This window comes from Bos grunniens, chromosome 13 (assembly GCF_055505025.1).
Source record: "Bos grunniens cultivar Pamir isolate PY7600 chromosome 13, Bosgru_T2T1.0, whole genome shotgun sequence".
Lineage (NCBI taxonomy): Eukaryota > Metazoa > Chordata > Mammalia > Artiodactyla > Bovidae > Bos > Bos grunniens.
The window spans coordinates 16,423,205-16,442,506 of NC_141177.1; positions in this window are offsets into that span (position 1 = coordinate 16,423,205).

Below are 19,302 nucleotides of genomic sequence, written 5' to 3' on the forward strand. Positions count from 1 at the left end.
TGGAGAAGACTCTTGAGAGTCCCTTGGACTGCAAGGAGATCCAACCAGTCCATCCTAAAGGAAATCAGTCCTGAATCTTCATTGAAAGGACTGATGCTGAAGCTGAAATTCCAATACTTTGGCCACCTGATGCGAAGAACTGACTTATTTGAAAAGACCCTGATGCTGGGAAAGATTGAGGGTGGGAGGAGAAGGGGACAACAGAGTATGAGATGGTTGGATGGTATCACTGACTCAAAGGACGTGAGTCTGAGTAAACCCCGGGAGTTGGTGATGGACAGGGAAGCCTGGCGTGCTGCAGTCCATGGGATCGCAAAGAGTCGGACATGACTGAGCGACTGAACTGAACTGAACTGAAGAAAAGGTTGCTTCAGGCATGCCAACTCTTTCTGACCCTGTGGACTGTAGCCTGCCAGGCTCCTCCGTCCACGGGATGCTCTAGGCAAGAATACTGGAGTGGGTCGCCATGCCCTCCTCCAGAGGATCTTCCCAAATCAGGGATCCAAACTGCATAGCTCTTGTGTCGCCTGTATTGCAGATTCTTTACCCCCTGAGCCACCTAGGAAGCCCCAAAGGGGCATTCCCCTTGGCTAATTGCAAGGGCAATCATGGAATCCAGCCAACTCGCCTGCTGGTCTCAGCCCATTAATAAATGTTTGAGTTGGATCCACCCTTGTTGTTCCTATGATTGCAAGATGCCCTTCAACACGAAAAAGATAAAAGTTTATTACCTGCAGGACCCGGAAATTATACAATACCCCAGGGGCCACACAGCAAGATTTTGAGTAGAGAAGGAGGATGAGGAACTGAGGTTCTGTGCTAACTGGGGTCAAGGGATGGGACCTAGGGTTTCTCAGGCTCTCTCTTTATTGGCAAATTTGAAACATAAGAGCGGGAATTTTAAAGCACAGGAAGAGAAAACAACAAAAACCAAGTAGCAAAAGGTCAGTTATTGAAATCAACCAGGATCTCTAAAACAAAGGAGTCTCAGCTGGGGCAGGGGGACCTGGTTTTTCCCTAGCCCCGTGGCCACCAGTGTGTTCATTCGAGACAGCCCTTTTTGAAGTGGCGGTCTGGGTGATTAATGCTTAAGTCAGGCAATTCCTTTACAAAAAGAAAAGCCAATGGTCAGGATTGATACCTCATTATCAATCAAAGAAGTAGAGATTAAGACTCAATGAGAAGACTTCCCTGGTGACCCAGTGGTTAAGATGCTGGGGACACAGGTCTGGGAAGGTTCCACATTCACAGGGCAACTAAGCCTATGCACCACAGCTACTGAGTCCACGCTCTAGAGCCCATGTTCTGCAACAAGAGAAGCCACCGCAAGGAGAAGCCCGTACACTGTAACTAGAGAGTAGCCCCTGCTTGCCACAACTACAGAAAAGCCTGCAAGCAGCAACGAAGACCCAGCACAGCCAATAAATAAGCAAATACACATATTTTTTAAAGGATTCAAAGAGATATCCTTATATACCCACTGGATTGACAAAATTTTGAAAGTCAGATGGCACCAAGAGATGATGAGGGCCTGAAGGGAGCTAGCAGGCAGGTAAACTTTGAAAAACAGCTTTCTATTATCCACAGTAATGCTGAAGGTTCTGGGCTTTGATGTGGACATATCTGTACATGCCTTCCCACTGATTGTTGTCATTGCTCAGTTTTGTCAGACTCTGGGACCCTGTGGACTTAAGCCCCCCAGGCTCCTATGCCCATGGGATTCTCCAGGCAAGAATACTGGAATGGGTTGCCATGCCCTCCTCCAGGGGATCTTCCCGACCCATGGATCAAACCTGTGTCTCTTGCATTGGCAGGTGGATTCTTTACCATTGGTCCACCTGGGAAGCTCCCTGCTAGGTTTATCCAAAAGAAGCACATCTGTATATCAGCAATTTCTGCTGCTGCTGCTGCTAAGTCACGTCAGTCGTGTCCAACTCTGTGCGACCCCATAGATGGCAGCCCACCGGGCTCTCCCGTCCCTGGGATTCTCCAGGCAAGAACACTGGAGTGGGTTGCCATTTCCTTCTCCAATGCATGAAAGTAAAAAGTGATAGGGAAGTTGCTCAGTCGTATCCGACTCTTTGCGGCCGCATGGACTGCAGCCTTCCAGGCTCCTCCTCCCATGGGACTTTTCAGGCAAGAGGACTGGAGTGGGTTGCCATTGTCTTCTGCAGGAATACTCAAAGAAACATTGTTCACAACAGAAAAACAACAATGACAAAAACCTGGAGGAAACACGAGGATCCATCCACAGTAGAACACAGATACGTTGGGTAATATGTACTGTATACTGTGTAATATGCGTTGTACAATGTACACAGTAATATGCAGATGATGCAGTTCTATACAACAGTGAAGGCAAGTGAACTGCTGCTGCTTGTGTTCACGCAAATGAATCTCAAAAGCAGAAGGTTTGGGATGGGGTGGAGGAGAACATCACAGAGAAATGTATTCAGTATGACTCCATTTTTACAAAGTTTGAAAGCAGACAAAGTAAAAGAAAATTTTGTTTCACAAACTGTAAATAAGGTTTAAAACTATAGATAAAAACAAGGGATTGGGTTTTCTGGGGTGAAGAGCATGATCACGGAATGTGTTTATGAATCATATTTTTTATTTTCTGTATCTTGTGGTGTTCTGACAGCTTGAAAATCTTGCTGGCCCAAGAGAGGTGGCACTGCAGGGTAACCGATTCTTAGAGATCACCAAGGATTCCATCAGGAGTATGCGTTTTATGTGCAAACCAGCGAATCCAGAGACCGTACCCACTACTACCTATTGGGGTTGGCCAAAAAGTTCATTGGGGTTTTTCTATAAACTGCATAGAAAGGGACATCCCTGGTGGTCCAGTGGTTAAGATTACCAGCTTCCACTGCAAGTGGTGTGGGTTCAATCCCTGGTCAGAGAACTAGGATCCCGTGTGCTGTGTGGTGCAGCCTACAATAAATAAACTTTTAAAAAAGATGCTATAGAGAAACCTGGGCAAACTTTTTGGCCAACCAATACTTTATCTAATTTTCACACACCAAACCAATACTTCCCCACCTTAAATCATCCCAGGGTCAGCTAACCTGGCAACTAAAAACCACCCCTACAGTCATGGTCGTTGTTAGCCGTTCAGTTGCCAAGTCCGACCCTTTACGACCCCATGGACTGCAGCACGCCAGGCTCCTCTCTCGGAGCTTGCTCAAACTCATGTCCATTGAATCAGTGATGCCATCCAACTATCTCATCCTCTGTCATCCCCTTCTCCTCCTGCCTTCAATCTTTCCCAGCATAAGAGTCTTTTCAAATGAGTTGGTTCTTCGCATCAGGTGACCAAAGTATTGGAATTTCAGCTTCAGCATCAGTCCTTTCAATGAATTCGGGACTGATTTCCTTTAGGATGGACTGGTTGGATCTCTGCCAAGAGACTCTCTTCTCCAATACCACAGTTTAAAAGCATCAATTCTTTGGCACTCAGCTTTCTTTATAGTCCAACTCTCACATCCATACATGACTACTGGAAACTCTACTAAAGGCTCTTAAACTCCCCACATCCTTGCTTCTGCCTTCTAACCACCCAGATGTCTTTCTCATGTGCCCCTGAGTGGTGTGGGATGCCTCCTTCCCTTGAAAAGTATTAAGTCATCAGTTCTTTTTTTCAATGACTTTAGACTCTCTGAGTCATCCCTCGGTCACCTCCATATCTGTGAGTATAATCATTGAGATAGGGAGATTGGTCAGAGAGGGGCACCCAGAGATCTTCAAGGTAATGGTAAAATTCTATTTCTTAAATGGACTGCTGGGCTCAACGACATCATCGTTATTCTTCAAACTGCACATACATGCCTTTGTAATTATGGTATAGTCCACTATAAAAATTAAGAAAATCCATAAGCATTTTATTTACTACAAAAGTAGCACATCATTGTAACATTTTTTTAAAGTGTTCATTTATTTGGCTACACCAGGTCTTAGCTGCAGCCTGAGAGCTCTTAGTTGCAGCATGTGGGATCCAGTTCCCTGTCCAGGGATTGAACCTGGGCCCCCTGCATTAGGAGCACGGAGTCTTAGCCACTGGGCTACCAGGGAAGTTCCCAACGTTAATTTCTTAGTTTCGTTGTTTTCTTTTTAAACGTTTTGGCTGCACACATGGCATGTGGGATCTTAGCTTCCCGACTAGGGATCAAATGTGCACCCCCTGCAGTGGAAGCACAGAGTCTTAACCACTGGACAGCCAGGGAAGTCCCTTCATCTCTTAGTTTTGATAAAAGTACTATGATGATGTAAGATGGTAACATTAGGGGAACCTTGGTGAAGGATATGTTAAAATTCTTTATATTGTCTTTGCCACTCTTCTGCAAACCTGAAATTATTTCAAAACAAGAAAAAGGTTTTTAAAAGTACTGCAGAAGCCAAACCATGCAGGATCCTCCTTGGAGGCCACTCTGGCGTGTTTGGATTCTGTCCTCTGAACAACAGGGCGTCACTGGAGGGGTTTCAAAAGGTGGGGCGGAGTCCAATCATGTGTAAAGACAACGCACAGCTTCTCATAAAAAGATTTTTTAAAAAACCCAGAACACAGCTTCTTAAGAATTTCAAAACTGTCATAGATGTGGAGGCCATCTTCCCTGTGGCCAGATGCAGATGGCCTTGACTGACCCCGGCGGTGAGGTCCTTGTGACAGTGGACACGTTGGGGGTGGGGGGCGCGCTGGAGAGAACACAGCACCCATTGATGAACAGCGGTGGGAGGGAGTGTCATAGGAGAGTCCTGGGGCGACGGGGAGGAAATGAGAAGGACAGAGGCTGCAGGGCTTGGTGGGAGATTGGTGGGGGATTGGGAGGGAGGCCTGTGAACAGAGAGGGCTGCGGAGACCCCACCTGCAAGCTTCCCGTGTCCCTCAGCCAAGCTCTCAGCCTCCTCCTCACACCACCCTTCAGCTCCATCAATAGGCCTCCTCCTTCCCCTCCTGTCCTCCCGTCCCCCACACTTATGCATATACCCCACCTCTTCGACCCATCCCTCCTTCCTCAAAGTTCCCAGAAAAGTCCCAGCTCTCCACCTGGGATCTGCCCTCTTCCTTGAATTTTTTTTTGAGTCTTCTCAGCTCACAAAATTCTTCCTCATAAAGATTAGATAAAACTTCCCTTTGATCCCAGGCCTCCCTCCAGCTGTCACCCTCCACGCCTGCTTCAGCCAAACCTCCTCAAAGGCCTGATTGTCTCCTTGGCCCAGACTCCCACTTCCTGCCCTCAGGCCACCCCTCCCCTCTCAGCCCCAGGAACCTTTCCTCCTCTGTGTGAGACCCCACAGCTTTGACCTCTCATCCTCTAGTCCTGCGAGTCTCTCTCCCTCACACACCTCACCTTCTAAGGCAGCATATGCTTATTTGTTTATCGTCTGTCTCTCTCACTAGGTTTCATAAGGTGATGTTATGAGCTGAACGGTGTTAAAAGTGTTAGTCGCTCAGTTGTGTCCGACTCTTTGTGACCCCATGGACTGTAGCCCGCCAGGCTCCTCTGTCCATGGGATTTTCCAGATAAGAATACTGGAGTCGGTTGCCATTTCCTTCTCCAGGGCATCTTCCTGACCCAGGGATCGAACTTGAGTCTCCTGTGTTTTTATGTAGAGTCCTTCCCTCTCAATGATCATGAACCAGCTCAAATGACCAATGGGTCCAGCCTCTCTGCAGCCCTTCATTATGCTATCAACTCCCTGCCCCCCTCATCTCAGACCCCATCTCAGATATCTCTGGAGCCCCAGATCGTCATCCTTTTGGACAGGGGCATCCCACAGGAACCCCAGGCTCGGGAGTTAAAAGCTAAGTGTACTTTCCCCCAGTCCTGTGCATCCAGGTCCAAGGATGCCTCTAAGAGATGACCCTGTGTCCCACCAATAGCAACCAGTCCAGCCTTGTGGATGTTGCTTCTGGAGAGTAAGTTTAGCATTTTTTTTTTTCTCCTCCACCTCACCACTACCACCCTCGCCCCACCCCGGCCACCATCTCCTCCCACCTGGACCACCATAGCAGCCTCCTCAGTGATTTTCCTTGCTGTCTGCTCTGTTGTCTAAATGGTAGTCAGGAGGACCTTTAAAATATACATTAAGGACTCCCTGGTGGTCCAGTGGTTGAGAAGTTGCCTGCCAATGCAGGAGACACAGGTTCGATCCCTGTTTAGACAAGATACCACAAGCTGTAAGGTAACTTAGCCCGTGCCCCATAGCTGCTGAACCTGCAGTCTAAACCCCACATGTGCTCTAGAGCCCATGTGCTGCTCCCCCATACTGACTCTATATGCCTGGAACCCATGCTCTGCAACGAGAAATCAACTGAATGAGAAGTCTGCACACCACAACTGGAGAGTAGCCCTCGTTCTTGGAAACTAGAGAAAGCCAGCATGCAGCAGTGAAGACCCAACATAGCCAAATATAAATTAAAAAAAAAAAAATCTACATTTAAGCTCCTTCCTCTGCTTAAATCTTTTGCTGATTTACACTTTTACATATAGAAGAAAAACAAAATTCTTAGCATGCTGCATAAGTTCCTCCTTGACTTGGTCCCTGCCAGCTTTTCTCCATCTCACTTGAGCCTCAGGACCTTTGAACTTGCTATTCCCTCTTCCTAGGACATGTTCCACTCAAATTCTTTATGACTCACTGCCTTGCTTCTTTTAAATCTCCACTAATGACTGTTTTTCTTTAAGAGGACTTCTTATCTGCCTCTCACGAACTAGGCACCCCCAGCCTCTCACCTTGCTTTCTATTCCTTCTCAGCATTTATCACCTCATGCATGTTATATGCTTGTTTGCTTACCAGTTTGTGTTTTTCTCTCCTTCCTACTAGAACGTGAGGCCCAGGAAGGCAGGGATTTCGTTTGCTTTGTTATCTCCGCCCAAACCCAGCACCTGAAAAAGGTCCAGCATACAGTAAGCACTTAATAGATATAACCAGTGAGTGAAATTTCTAATTCCTCCCGCCTCAGATTTGGGGCTTCAGCAACACTGAGCTGCTTTTGGCTGCCCATACACATCACTGGAAAAAGAAATGGCAACCCACTCCAGTATTCTTGTTTGGAGAATTCCGTGGACAGAAGAGCCTGGCAGGCTACAGTCCATGGGGTCACAAAGAGTCGGATGCGACTGAGCAACTAACGCTACTTCACATCATGCTGTTTATCACCTCCAAGCCTTTGCTCAAGCTGATCTACCTTCCTGGAGGGCCCTTCCTCTGCTAACGTTGATATTCTGTAGACTCTTCCTTGAAGAGTCTGCTTGGGTTATCACCTCCTTCAGGCAGCCTTTCCTGATTACTGCCCCATTGCCTGGTTAAGTAGCCTTTGCAGGGCTCCTGCAGTATCTTGGATGTCTCAGTGGTCAGATTTATCACTGTGCTTTTGAAGGACCTGTTTATTGCTCATTTGCTTATTGTGAGCATCTTGTTAGCAAACCTTTCTGGTAAATCCTTAACATATAGCCTGATAGAGTCAGTGCTGAGTGAATGCTTTTATGACTGAATGAATGAATGAGTTGGCTTGGGTCTAGCCATAAAAATTGCTCTGTGACTCCGAGCAAGTCCACAGCTCTCTGTGGACCCCAGTTTTTCTCAATCTGTGTAACCAGGTGTCTCACAACCAGCTGTGCTTATGAAAATATACAGTTTCCAGGCCCAGCCTTGGAGGTTCCGATTCTGGAGAAGAAGAGACAGTTTGCATGTAATGCACCCCTTTGGGTCATTCTGATGTGCCGACAGCTGGACACCATGGCTAGGTCCCCTGCTCACTGTGCAGACCTAAGATTCTGCCTTAAGAGAAACCAGAAGGGGAAAGTGGCACTTGATGGCCCTTGGAGGACAGTCCTGGGGGATCCCCTGGGGCTGGGGGGTGGAGCGCATGCAGGAAGAAAGCGACCTTCCCCCGCACTGACTTCCCCCATCCCCTATCAGGGCTGCAGATTGAAAGGAGGGCGGCGGGGATAAGCACAGCTGCACAGCACAATTTAGCCCTTTCATTAGGAGCTTAGTTCTTGGCTGGCTGGTGGGGAAAGGCCGCACTGTGACCCCAGCCCCATGGCCACAGCTCCGTCTGCCCAGTTTTTTCTTGCTGCTCAGGCCTTTTCACCCCAAGAAGTCCCTGGGTGTCCTTGGGTGGCCCTAGAGCCTTGAAGTGGGGCCACAGAGGGGAAGGGGCCATTCTCTTGAGAAAAGAGGGAGAAGGAACTAGAATCTGGGGGACAGAAATATTTTAGTGCTGAGAATTCCAGGGATGAAGATCAATCAGGCTAAAGCTGCAGATGTTGAGGGCATACATGACTTGGGGAAGCCCATTTCCTATTTTTTCGCAATTCTGACATTCCAAGGTGATGTGGAAGAAATTCAACCAACCCTTCGAGCCCCACTTACCCTCTCTATGAAATGAGTGTTCGATGGTAGCAGCTGTGATAATACTGTAAACAGACCTTTTAGGTGCTTCCCATTTCTAGCACTCTGGAATTTAGGGGTAGATCCCTGGGCTAACAATCAGGATAGTGGGTTTGAATCTTGATTCTGCCATGGACACGCTGTGTGGCCTTGTGGAAAACTATTGGACTCTCTGGGCATCTTTGCAAAGTAAGTGGGAGTAGAGTGCAGTGTGCCTAAGACAGTTGGTAACTTAACTTCATTACCTTATCCTTGTATGTATCAAGAGCATTTACTCCCAAGAGGGTTTATCACTGTTGATGTTGACCTTGATCAATTGGCTGAGGTAGTGTTTTCCAGGTTTCTCCATGTAAAGTTACTCTTTTTTTTCCTTTCCATACTGAGCTCTTTAAAACAAAATCACTATGTGCAGCCCACACTTTGGTGAGAAAGTAAAAGTTAGTCATACAGTCGTGTCCAACCCTTTGAGACCCCATAGACTGTAGCCCACGAGGTTCCTCTGTCCATGGAATTTTCTGGGCAAGAACACTGGAGTGGATTGCCATTTCCTTCTCCAGGGACACTTTAGTGAGAAACTATGCTCTATCTCCTTGAAGGTGACGTATCTACATAAATTATTTGGAATTATTCTGCAAGAATATTTATCTATTCTCTCCCACTTATTTATTTATAAAAATATAATGCTTTATTTTCTTGCTTGCTCAAATTATTCCAGCTTTGGTCTTTAAAAGCTCTTTCAGTTGGATTCTGTGTCCCTTTGACATGCTGCCATCATTGTGGATTTTTATTTTAGTGCTTCCTTACCTGCCGCACTAAAAAAAAAAAAAATTTTTTTTTTCAGTGCTTCCTTACTTGCTGGGGCTTCCCTAGTGGCTCAGTCGGTAAAGAATCTGCCTGAAATACGGAAGACCCAGGTTCAATCCCCAGGTCGGGAAGATCCCATGGGGAAGGAAATGGCAACCCACTCTAGTACTCTTGCCTGGAGAATTCCATGGACAGAGGAGCCGGACAGACTGAAGTCCATGGACTTGCAAAGAGTTGGACATGACTGTGTGAATAACTTTCACTTTCACTTACTTGCTGGCACTGCAACACGATCCGGGCTTATCTTGTGTATTCCTATCCCAGTCCTGGAAGAATCCATTTCTCCAAAGAGCCCTGGTTCTTTTATTGGAGAATGGCATTAGAAACCAAGATGTGGATATGAGGTGTGCTCATTGCTACTGGGGTGTTTTTGCTTCAAATCCTCTCAGCTGATGGAGCAAGGAAATACATGTGTATAGGCTAACTTCTATGTATACACATATCCATAAAGATTTCTATCTATATCTATCAATCTACCAACTATCTATATCTATTTCTATATTAAGCTAAGTAGGAGTTCATACTGTCTCCAGCTCTGAACTATTACCACCTGGATCATTCTAGTCCCTTGCTGGTCTGTAACTTCTCATTCCAATAGTGAGAAACCTGCACCATTCTTCTTTTGATCATCAAATTGTCTGAACTCTGACTAGTTGAATTCCCTTTAAGTTGGCTCCTTTCACTTGACTTCACCATTCTTTGAGGGCTTTCTTTCTTCCTGACACGAGACATTTCAGGTTCACCTCGCACTTTCTCTGAACAATCCAGGAATCAGCCATTTCTCTAGGGATGTGAGTCTCTTTTACTGGGGAATGGTATTTAGGGACCAAGATCTGGGTACTAGATGTGCTAATTCTATGGGGTTGTTATGGTTCCTTAGCCTACTCAATGGGCAGAGCTAGAGAATGTATGTGTGTGTATATGTGTGAAGCATGAGCTCACACTGATGTCTCCAGCTGAACTCATAGCTGCAGATCCTTCTTCTGTGCTATGTTTTTAATTTTCATTTCCCGTAGTGAGAACCCAGGTTCCCAAGTCATTAATGTATTTATTTATTTCTTCAATCAGACAACAGAAATAGTAGTTTCAGAATTACAGCACCAATACTTTTGCCAAGTGTGGTTAATTCAAGTTCAAGACTTCTTTGTGGTTTTCTTTATTCTTAGAATATATCCTATTAAGAGGCTAGGAGTCAGAGTCCTGTGGCCAAACTTACTTAAATTAATTGTTTTCTTTGTGTGGTTATATTATAAACTTGACATGCAATTAAGCTCATTTTCCCCCCTTTGTTTTCAAGTTTAGGATTTAGGTTTTCATCTTTTAATTTATGTTATTTTTGAAAATGTAAAACGTTTACATGGTTAAAAAGTCAAAACTGTATAAAAATATACTCAGAGAAATCTTGCTGCTGCTGCTAAGTCACTTCAGTCATGTCCGACTCTGTGCGACCCCATAGACGGCAGCCCATCAGGTTCCCCCGTCCCTGGGATTCTCCAGGCAAGAACACTGAAGTGGGTAGCCATTTCCTTCTCCAATGCATGAAAGCAAAAAATGAAAGTGAAGTCGCTCAGTCGTGTCCGAACTCTTAGCGACCCCATGGACTGCAGCCTACCAGGCTCCTCCGTCCATGGGATTTTCCAGGCAAGAGTACTGGAGTGGGGTGCCATTGCCTTCTCCGAGAGAAATCTTACTCCTTTTTCTTCTCTACTGCATTACTGCCAGTTCCTTATGAGAAACTGTTTTTAATAAGTTTCTGATTTATCCTTCTTCGGTTTCTTTTGCATAATCAAATAAATAAGTGTATGTAGAATAAATAATTAAAAATTTTTCTTACATGAAAGGTAGCATACTATGCACAATCCTCTACATTTTGTTTAACAATGTATGTTTTAAATCACTCCACGCAGGTTCATCAAGTTCTTCCTCCTAGCTTTTATGGCAGCATAACAATCATTGCATGTCTGTGCGTGTGTGCCCAGCTGTGTCTGACTTTTTGTGACCCCGTGGACTGTAGCCCGTCAGGATCCTCTGTCCATGGAATTTTCTAGGCAAGAATACTGAAACGGGTTGCCATTTCCTACTCCAGGGCATCTTCCTGAATCCAGATTGACCCCTGGGTTCTTATGCATTGGCAGATGGATTCATTACCACTGCACCATCTGGGAGGCCCCAGACATTCATTATATAGAAATAAAGTTCATTTTGTTATTACAAATAACAATGAATGATCTGTATGGAGATTTTTAAATATTTGTGTAATTATGTCTTTACGATAAACCCTAGAGGAATCCTGAGTCAGAGGGTACAGCCTATGTCATTCTTCTAGATATTACTGAATTCCCACCAGTGATGTGTAAGGATGCCTGTGGGCTCCAAGGCTATCAGCATGTGTCGTCAAGCTTTTGAACTTTCCCCTAATTGATGGATAAGAAATGGCACTTCAGGGCAGTCTGATCTGCATTAAAACTTAGTTCCATCTGTATATACATTTCCCCAGAAGTGCTGGGCCATTTCAAACAACCTCGGTAGACTGGACTTCAGGGTTGTCCCAACCACAAGTTTGGTTGGTGGCTGTGGCTCCCATCACGCCTGGGGGCCAGTGGGATCTCCACAGAGAATCGCAGCTCCTCACCCCCCATCTCTGGTTCCCCGAGGCCACTGACCCTCCTCCCCTCAGCCCCACACTGGGCAAGGCAGCGACTGCTTCCTCAACACAAAGAAGACTCTGAGTGAGGAGAATGACTTGGCCTCTGAGAAATGCTGAAGTCTTGACCTCCTCCACAGCTGAGAGGGCCAGCTGGGGCTGAGGAACGATGAAGGCAGGACCTCAGGGTGCGAAGGACTGGGCCGGGACTGCTCTTTGAGGACGCTGGATTGGAGACACAGGGCACCTAATCCCCCTAGAATGCTTGACACAGCCTCTTACTTACTTCTTAGACTTAAGGCTCTTCCACTCTGTCCTCTCCTACCTGACTGCCTGTGGACATGCCTGAAACTTAGAGGTGACCATGTGCGTGCTAAGTCATTTCAGTCATGTCCGACTCTTTGCGACTCTATGGACTGTAGCCCGCCAGGCTCCTCTGTCCATGGAATTCTCCAGGCAAAATACAGGAGTGGATTGCCACGCTCTCCTCCAGGGTATGTTCCCGAGCCAGGGATCAAACCCAGGTCTCCTGCGTTGGCAGGTGGGTTCCGGTTCTTTACCACTGGTGTCGCCTGGGAAGCCCAGAGCTGACCATGGTACTCCTGTATTACAAACTTTTTTGGTTTTCTAGTTCAGATCTGATCTCGACTCGCCTTCTGAAGGAAATCTCCCTCTCTACCTATGGATGTCAAGGTGGAAGCTACAATGTCTTTTATGAGCTTGTCTCAGAAGTCACACATATAACTTCCTCTACATTTGATTCTTTCCAGGTGAGTCTAGACCCAGCACACACTGAAAGGGGCTCCACTTTGGGAAGGGAGGAGTGTCAAGAAATTTGTGAGTATGTTTTAGAATCACCATGCTATCCATCCACCTAGCCAATGAACATTAACTGAGCACCTGTTACACACCTGGCCTTGTGAGCAACTCACGGTCTAGAACCTTGAAAAGAGTGTCATCTGGACATGAGTGCAAACTCAGTCGTCCCCAGGGTCCAGGAAATAGCGTGAACAAGTGAACCAAATGGGGACTCAGGAGAGCTGGCTACCCTTGATGAAGGGAGAGGTTTCTGGCCAGCTTCAGAGGCTTATGTAAAGCCTCATTCTTTTTAGACATTGACAACAAATTCAGTTGTTGTTTAAGAAACTTTCTGTCTGTCTGGTTTGGTCCATATGCCACTAGTTTGCAGCCACACTGAATTTCTCAGTGTTCTTCTCAAACGTTCATTTATTCATTTCACAAACTCCTATATGCACGGGGCCCCTCTCACACATTAAAGAAATGACCTGCAATCAGCCCCTGCACACCCCATTTTCTTGGCCTGGAGTACCTTCTCAACTTTCTCCCTACATTGAACTCCTATTCCTCCTTCACAACCCAGGTGCCAGTGTCCCTCCTCCGGGAAACCTCCTGGACTCCACCTCTAGTGGGTGTTACTGGTTCTCTCCTGTAGGCTTCTAGTATATTTTCATTCACAGCTCCATTATAGAACTTTTTTGCTTCTTTCACCAGAGAGTGAGCTCCTGAGGGTTGAGTGAAAAGACAGGTGCTGCTGAGCAGAAGGGGGAAGATCACCTGGGGCTACTGGGCAGGGCTCCCCAGAGGAGGTGGTCCTGGGAGGATGAACAGGACTTGCAGAAAGGGGATCCCCTGGTGAGGGCAAGAGGATGAGCAAAACCACAGAGGCAGGAAGGCGTGGGTCGTGCCTGAGGCTGGCAGAGGCCCAGCTCCTTCCTCCTTGGACCTCCCTGCAGCTGGCGGGCTCTTGGCTGCCTCCCCAGATGGTGAGGGGTGAGGTCTGCAGGCCCCGAGAAGCTCCAAGTAGCCGGGGAAGGGGAGACGGCTGGAACAAGAAACCCAACTCCTAGATGAGTCATCTGTGGAGTCAGTCCTACAATAACATGAGAGGGAGGGCTGGACTAGGAGGGAAAGGGAGGGGCAGGGGGCTAAGGGATGGACTGAGGGAAGCAGGAAGGTCCTTAGTGTCCCCGCCTTAGGGTCTCCAGCCCCAGGTTCCCCTGGGACCTTGGCTGCTGGTTTCCACTGCCCCTGGAGCTAGACTCCTCTCCAACTCTCTGCAGCCTCCTTGCTGGTGGGTCTCCCTGCAACCCCTGCCTTCTTTTTGCTGTATCCTCCATCCTGTAGCTAGGAAAATCTTGGGAAAAAATCTGATCACATTACTCCCTCTGTAACTCCCTCCATGGCTTTTCATGGCTCTAAGAGACAATTCCCATTCTCTGTGACCTGCAGACCTTGCCCACCTCTCCCACTTCTGGTCAAGTCCCAGCCCCTTCACTCTGTCTCTAATGTGCCTCCAATCCACTCTCCTGCCACAGGACTTTTGCATGTGCTGTTCCCGCTGACTGTAATGCTCCTCCCTGACTTCTTTCACTAGTTCATCCTTCCTCTCTTGTCAGATCTCAGCTTAAGCCTTCAGGGCAGCCCTCCCAGACCTAGAATCCACTGGGTTCCTTTGATATGGATTCCTGTTTCCTTTGAACAACCATACCTGCACCTGTGTGGTGCATTCATTACTAAGATGTGATCTCTTACCATACTATGAGCTACACAAGGGCAGGGACTGCCTGTTGTGTTCACCCTGCCACCCCAGCACACACATTGTCCCTGGAATAGAGCGGGTGATCAATCAGTGCATCTCAGAACCGCTATCCCCTGCAGGACATGACAAATGCACATGGGTGTTGCCTCATAGCAGTCAGAGAAGGGAGCCAAAGCAGAAGTTATCGGTTCCATTGTACAGTTGAGAAAAACTGAGGTTCAGAGAATTTAGACAAACCCTCATGACACTGCAGGGAGGTAGTGGAAAGGCAGGAACTTGAACCCAGGGCCCTTACTCATATATCATGGGCTCCCCTACCATGAAGCAGTTTTTTTTTTTTAATATTGATTAACTGACTGATTGATTTGGCTGCTTCAGGTCTTAGTTGCGGCATGCAGGATCTTTTGTTGTGGTGCACGGGTTCTCTAGTTGTGGCTTGCAGACTTAGTTGCTCTGTGGCATGTGGATTTTAGCTCCCTGACCGGGGATTGAACCTGCATCCCCAGCATTGCAGGCAGATTCTTAACCACTGGACCACCAGGCAAGTCTCCATGAAGAAGTTTTAAGAGCAGACATGGTAGTTGTCCTGGCTGGGCAGTGTGACACTGCGTGAGTCAACCCCTCTCAGAGTGGATCTCCCTGCTGTAAATTAGGACAATTAAACAAGTGAAGTTTTAAGTCTCAGGGCCACTGAGACATTTTGTTCTCATAGATTTCTTTCCCTGTCCCTGCCACCAGATTGTGGGCATCCTAGGAGAAGGTGGGACAGTGTCTGGGGTACCTGTGTGTCCACAGGAGTCCTCCGCTCTGATCCCAAGACCTGGTATCAGAGAGTTCAGTTAAACATCATATTTCCCCCCTGTAAGAAGAGAAGGTCATTGAGGGAGAAAACAATGTCTTTTTTCTTCCTAGTGTTTATGAAGTGGGCAATGATCATCAAAGCTTTTGTTGACTTAACCTGTGTTTCCATCTCCCTCCTTCTGGTTTCTTTGAGAAGTTCTCCCCACTCCATGCAGTCCTGGTAGACCTGTCCTCATGTGTTCCCACTGAGGGGTGAGCATAGAATCTGTTCTGGCCAATCAGAATAGCCTTATTACTCTGGCCATAGTGATTGGCTCAGGAATAGACATGTGACCTAAGCAAGGCCAATCAGGGTCTTCCTTAGAGTTAGTGGCATATAGAGGCAGGGGGAAAATGTTGTCATTGTACTAGGACTGCTGACTGAGACCATGTAACCCTGAAGTTCCTGGAGACCTTCTTCCCTGGCCATGGGAGGGAAGCCACCTGGAGAATGATGACAGACCTCTGGCACTAGTTCTCGCTTTTAAGATTCTAAAGTCCCTTTTCTCACTTAAGCCAGGTTGAGTTGAACTTCTGTCATTTACAATCAAGAGTCTTTGATGGGTCAGGTCAATTTCATCCTGGAGAGGCCGGGGGTGATGTTCTGTGTGCCCTTCAGCCTCCCTGTTCCGAGTCACTCTTGGCCCCCAGCCCTCACAAGCATTTCTGTGCCACCCTCCTACAGACACCACCAGAGAAGAGGAGCAAACCACTCCTTTTCAACCCAGGCTTTTACAGTTCAGTGCTGTGTTAGTTGCAGCCTCTGAGAAACAGAAACCAAAGACAGAGTTAGAAGTGCAAGAGATTCACTGGGGGTGATGCCTGTAAGGATAAAGGGAAGAGGGAGCCAGGAGAGATGAGGACTGTACCGCAGGTCCGACAACTACAAAAGGAAACGAGGAGGAAAGGAGGGCTGGGCAGAAAGAATTTCAGTCTGTGGCATAGCACTGAGGAAGTCTCACCCAGCCCAGTGGGGAGCTCTGGCATGGGAACTGTTTAGAGAAGAGTCCCACATCAGGCAGAAGGGGTGAGCCCTTGTGCACAGTGTGCTTGGCCAGGGGCTGCCCAGGTAGCATGTGGCCTTGACCACAAGCAGTGTCCTGAGTCATCCAGGGCTCATGGAACTTCCTGCAACAGGCTCTCACTTGAAGGGAGATGTAAGGGGCACACTCCATGGCTGGTACAATGCCTCAATACATACTCATTTTATTTTTTAAATAATTTTTAAACTTAATTCTAATTAATTGATTTTTAAAACATTTTCTGGCTGTGCTGGGTCTTCATTGCTGCCCTTAGTCTTTCTCTAGTTGTGGCGAGTGTGGGCTCCTCTTGGTTGCGGTGCATGGGCTTCTCATTGTGGTGGCTTCTCTTGCTGTGGAGCAGGGGCTCTAGGGTGCATGGGATTCAGGAGCTGCGGCTTGCAGTCTCTAGAGCATGGGCTCAGTAGTTGTAGCACATGAGCTTAGTTGCTCCGTGGCGTGTGGAATCTTCCTGGACCAGGGATTGAACCCATGTCCTCTGCATTGGCAGGTGGATTCTTATTCACTGCACAGGTAAGTCCCCTACTCGTTTTAATAAAGATGTATAGGGGGCAAGATTCAAACCCAGGCCTTCTGCATCCAGAGTCTGTCTTCTCCAGTGTCAATCTTCCTTATACATGAGGGACCACAGGTAGTAAATAAGCTTCATCTCTAGTGCCAGCTTATATTGATTGGAAGCAGTTACCAGGTTGTTGGAAGCAACAACCTGGATCTGTGTTGAAGAGAATTCTGAGGCTGCTTCTAGGTTCAGCAGGAAGTTCCATGATTGATTCATGATGTTTGTGGTGGGTAGGAAGCGGGTGAATATATGCACGTGTGCCAAGTACTTCTGCTGATAGTAGGAACAAATAAATATTTACTGAATAAATAAATTCTGAATCCCATGACTTTAAAAAAAAAAATTAGGCAAGTGAGACTGCTCCCTGATGAGATGTCCTGGCACCTGGCCCTGGGAATCTCAGAAACATAGATAGAGCTGCCATTTGCTGGAGACCTATTGCATGCCAAGCACTGTGTGAAGTCCTCTCAATGCATTAGCTCATTGGATTCTCACCAAAGTCTCATGAGGAAAAGATTATAACCTGTGCTTTATGTTGTGGATACTGTGGCCTCAATCTGTGCAAGGCTGCACAGCACATCAGAGCAGATCCCATTTGCACATCCCTCCCCGGTTCACTCTACTCCACTGTGTGTAAGAATGGTGATGGATTTTGTTATTTCTCCAAATTTAGTGGAGCAATTGGAGCAAGATTCAGTTATTCATTTACCAAAAAGAGAGGAAATGAATACTTGAACAGTTCTTGGAAAATCCTCTGGAAAGTTCCTGGGAGATGAACCAAATCCAATGGAGCATTTAAGCCCGTGTATTTAGAGGTTGATTTCACAACCATTGGTCCCTAACATAAACAACACCATTTTAGTGTTGAAATATATTAATTCTGCCATGTACCAGAGACAGTGCAAAGCACCTTACACTCATTAACTTATTTAATCCCCACCACAGCTCTGTGAGGAAGTAAATATTATTCTCTCTGGCTTACAGAGGATAAAGCTGAGGCACAGGAAGGTGAACTTGCTTGAGGTCACACACAACATGAGGCCAAGGCTGTATGGGTATGTGTGTGTACATTTACGGTTGCATGTGGAATTGAACCATAAAATAGAAAGTATTTTTGGAAGAATATGGGATGGGAATAAAGTGGCCAAGGATGTCAGTGGAGCCAAGCAATGGACTTTATAAAGAGCGTACTTGTGGTTTATATGCCATTTCAGATCCCTTCCCACCCTTTGTATGCAAATTAATTTTCTTTTGGGTGACCCATTGATCTGAGATGTTCGGGGGTTGGTGGGACCTTGGGCACATGGCCCAATGAGAATCTCTCTTTTAAGTCAAGGGGAGATACACAAAACTGTCAGGGAGAGATACACAGTTTGGGATTCATTGTGGTAGCAAAAAGGAGCTAGTTTATACCATTATTCCTAGAAATGGACAGCCTTGTCCAATTTTGGTTTCCCAAGTAGGGCAGTGGTAAAGAATCCACCTACAAATGCAAGAGATGCAAGAGACACAGGTTTGATCCCTGGGTCAAGAAGATCCCCTGCAGTAGGAAATGGCTACTTATTCCAGTATTCTTGCCTGGAAAATCCCATGGACAGAGGAGCCTGGTGGTCTACAGTCCATGGGGTCACAAAGAATTGGACATAATTGAGCACGTCCAATTTTGGTTTCCTCAGTTAACTCCTATCCAACTTTGAACAAACTGCATAACTTCTCATTATCTCAGGTTTTTTTCACCTGTAAAATGAGGACAATAATAGAATTTACATCGTAATTCTTTCACACTTTCCGCCTGACACACGGAAAGCTCTACTTTGGTGTTTGTCTGTGTTGATGGAATTCCATCGGTCATCAAGAGTTTACAACTCATTCCTGCCAGGACCATCCCACTTACCTTGTATGTTTCAGAGGATGGACTCTGGCCTTCTCACTGATTCTGTGAGCACCCCATACTCCACTAATCCTTCATTTTTTTGCCTAACTCACAATCAGTCTCCATTGCCTGCAAATCCTGAACACTAGATGTCATGTCAATTCTGTTTCCCTGCAAAGCTGGAACTCTAGAACCTCCAGCCTACGATCCCCTCAACTTCCAGCAGGATCCTGCCACCTGACATCAACAAGTCTGTTCTCTCCAAAGCTCGAGTCTGGAGTAATGATACCAAAACCATCCAGACCGGCTTCTTCGGGTTGGAGAGGATTTGACTGCTGAATACATACCATCAAGAGATCCCCCGGGCTGGAGCTATTAGAAATAGGGGATTCTTAGTCCTGAATTAACAACGAACAAACAGAAGTCCAGGGATGTAAAGGGACTTGTAAAAGTTATACAAACAAGATGAGATGGCTCCTAGCTTGGGTACTTTCTGCAAAAAGACTGGTTGACTTATGTGG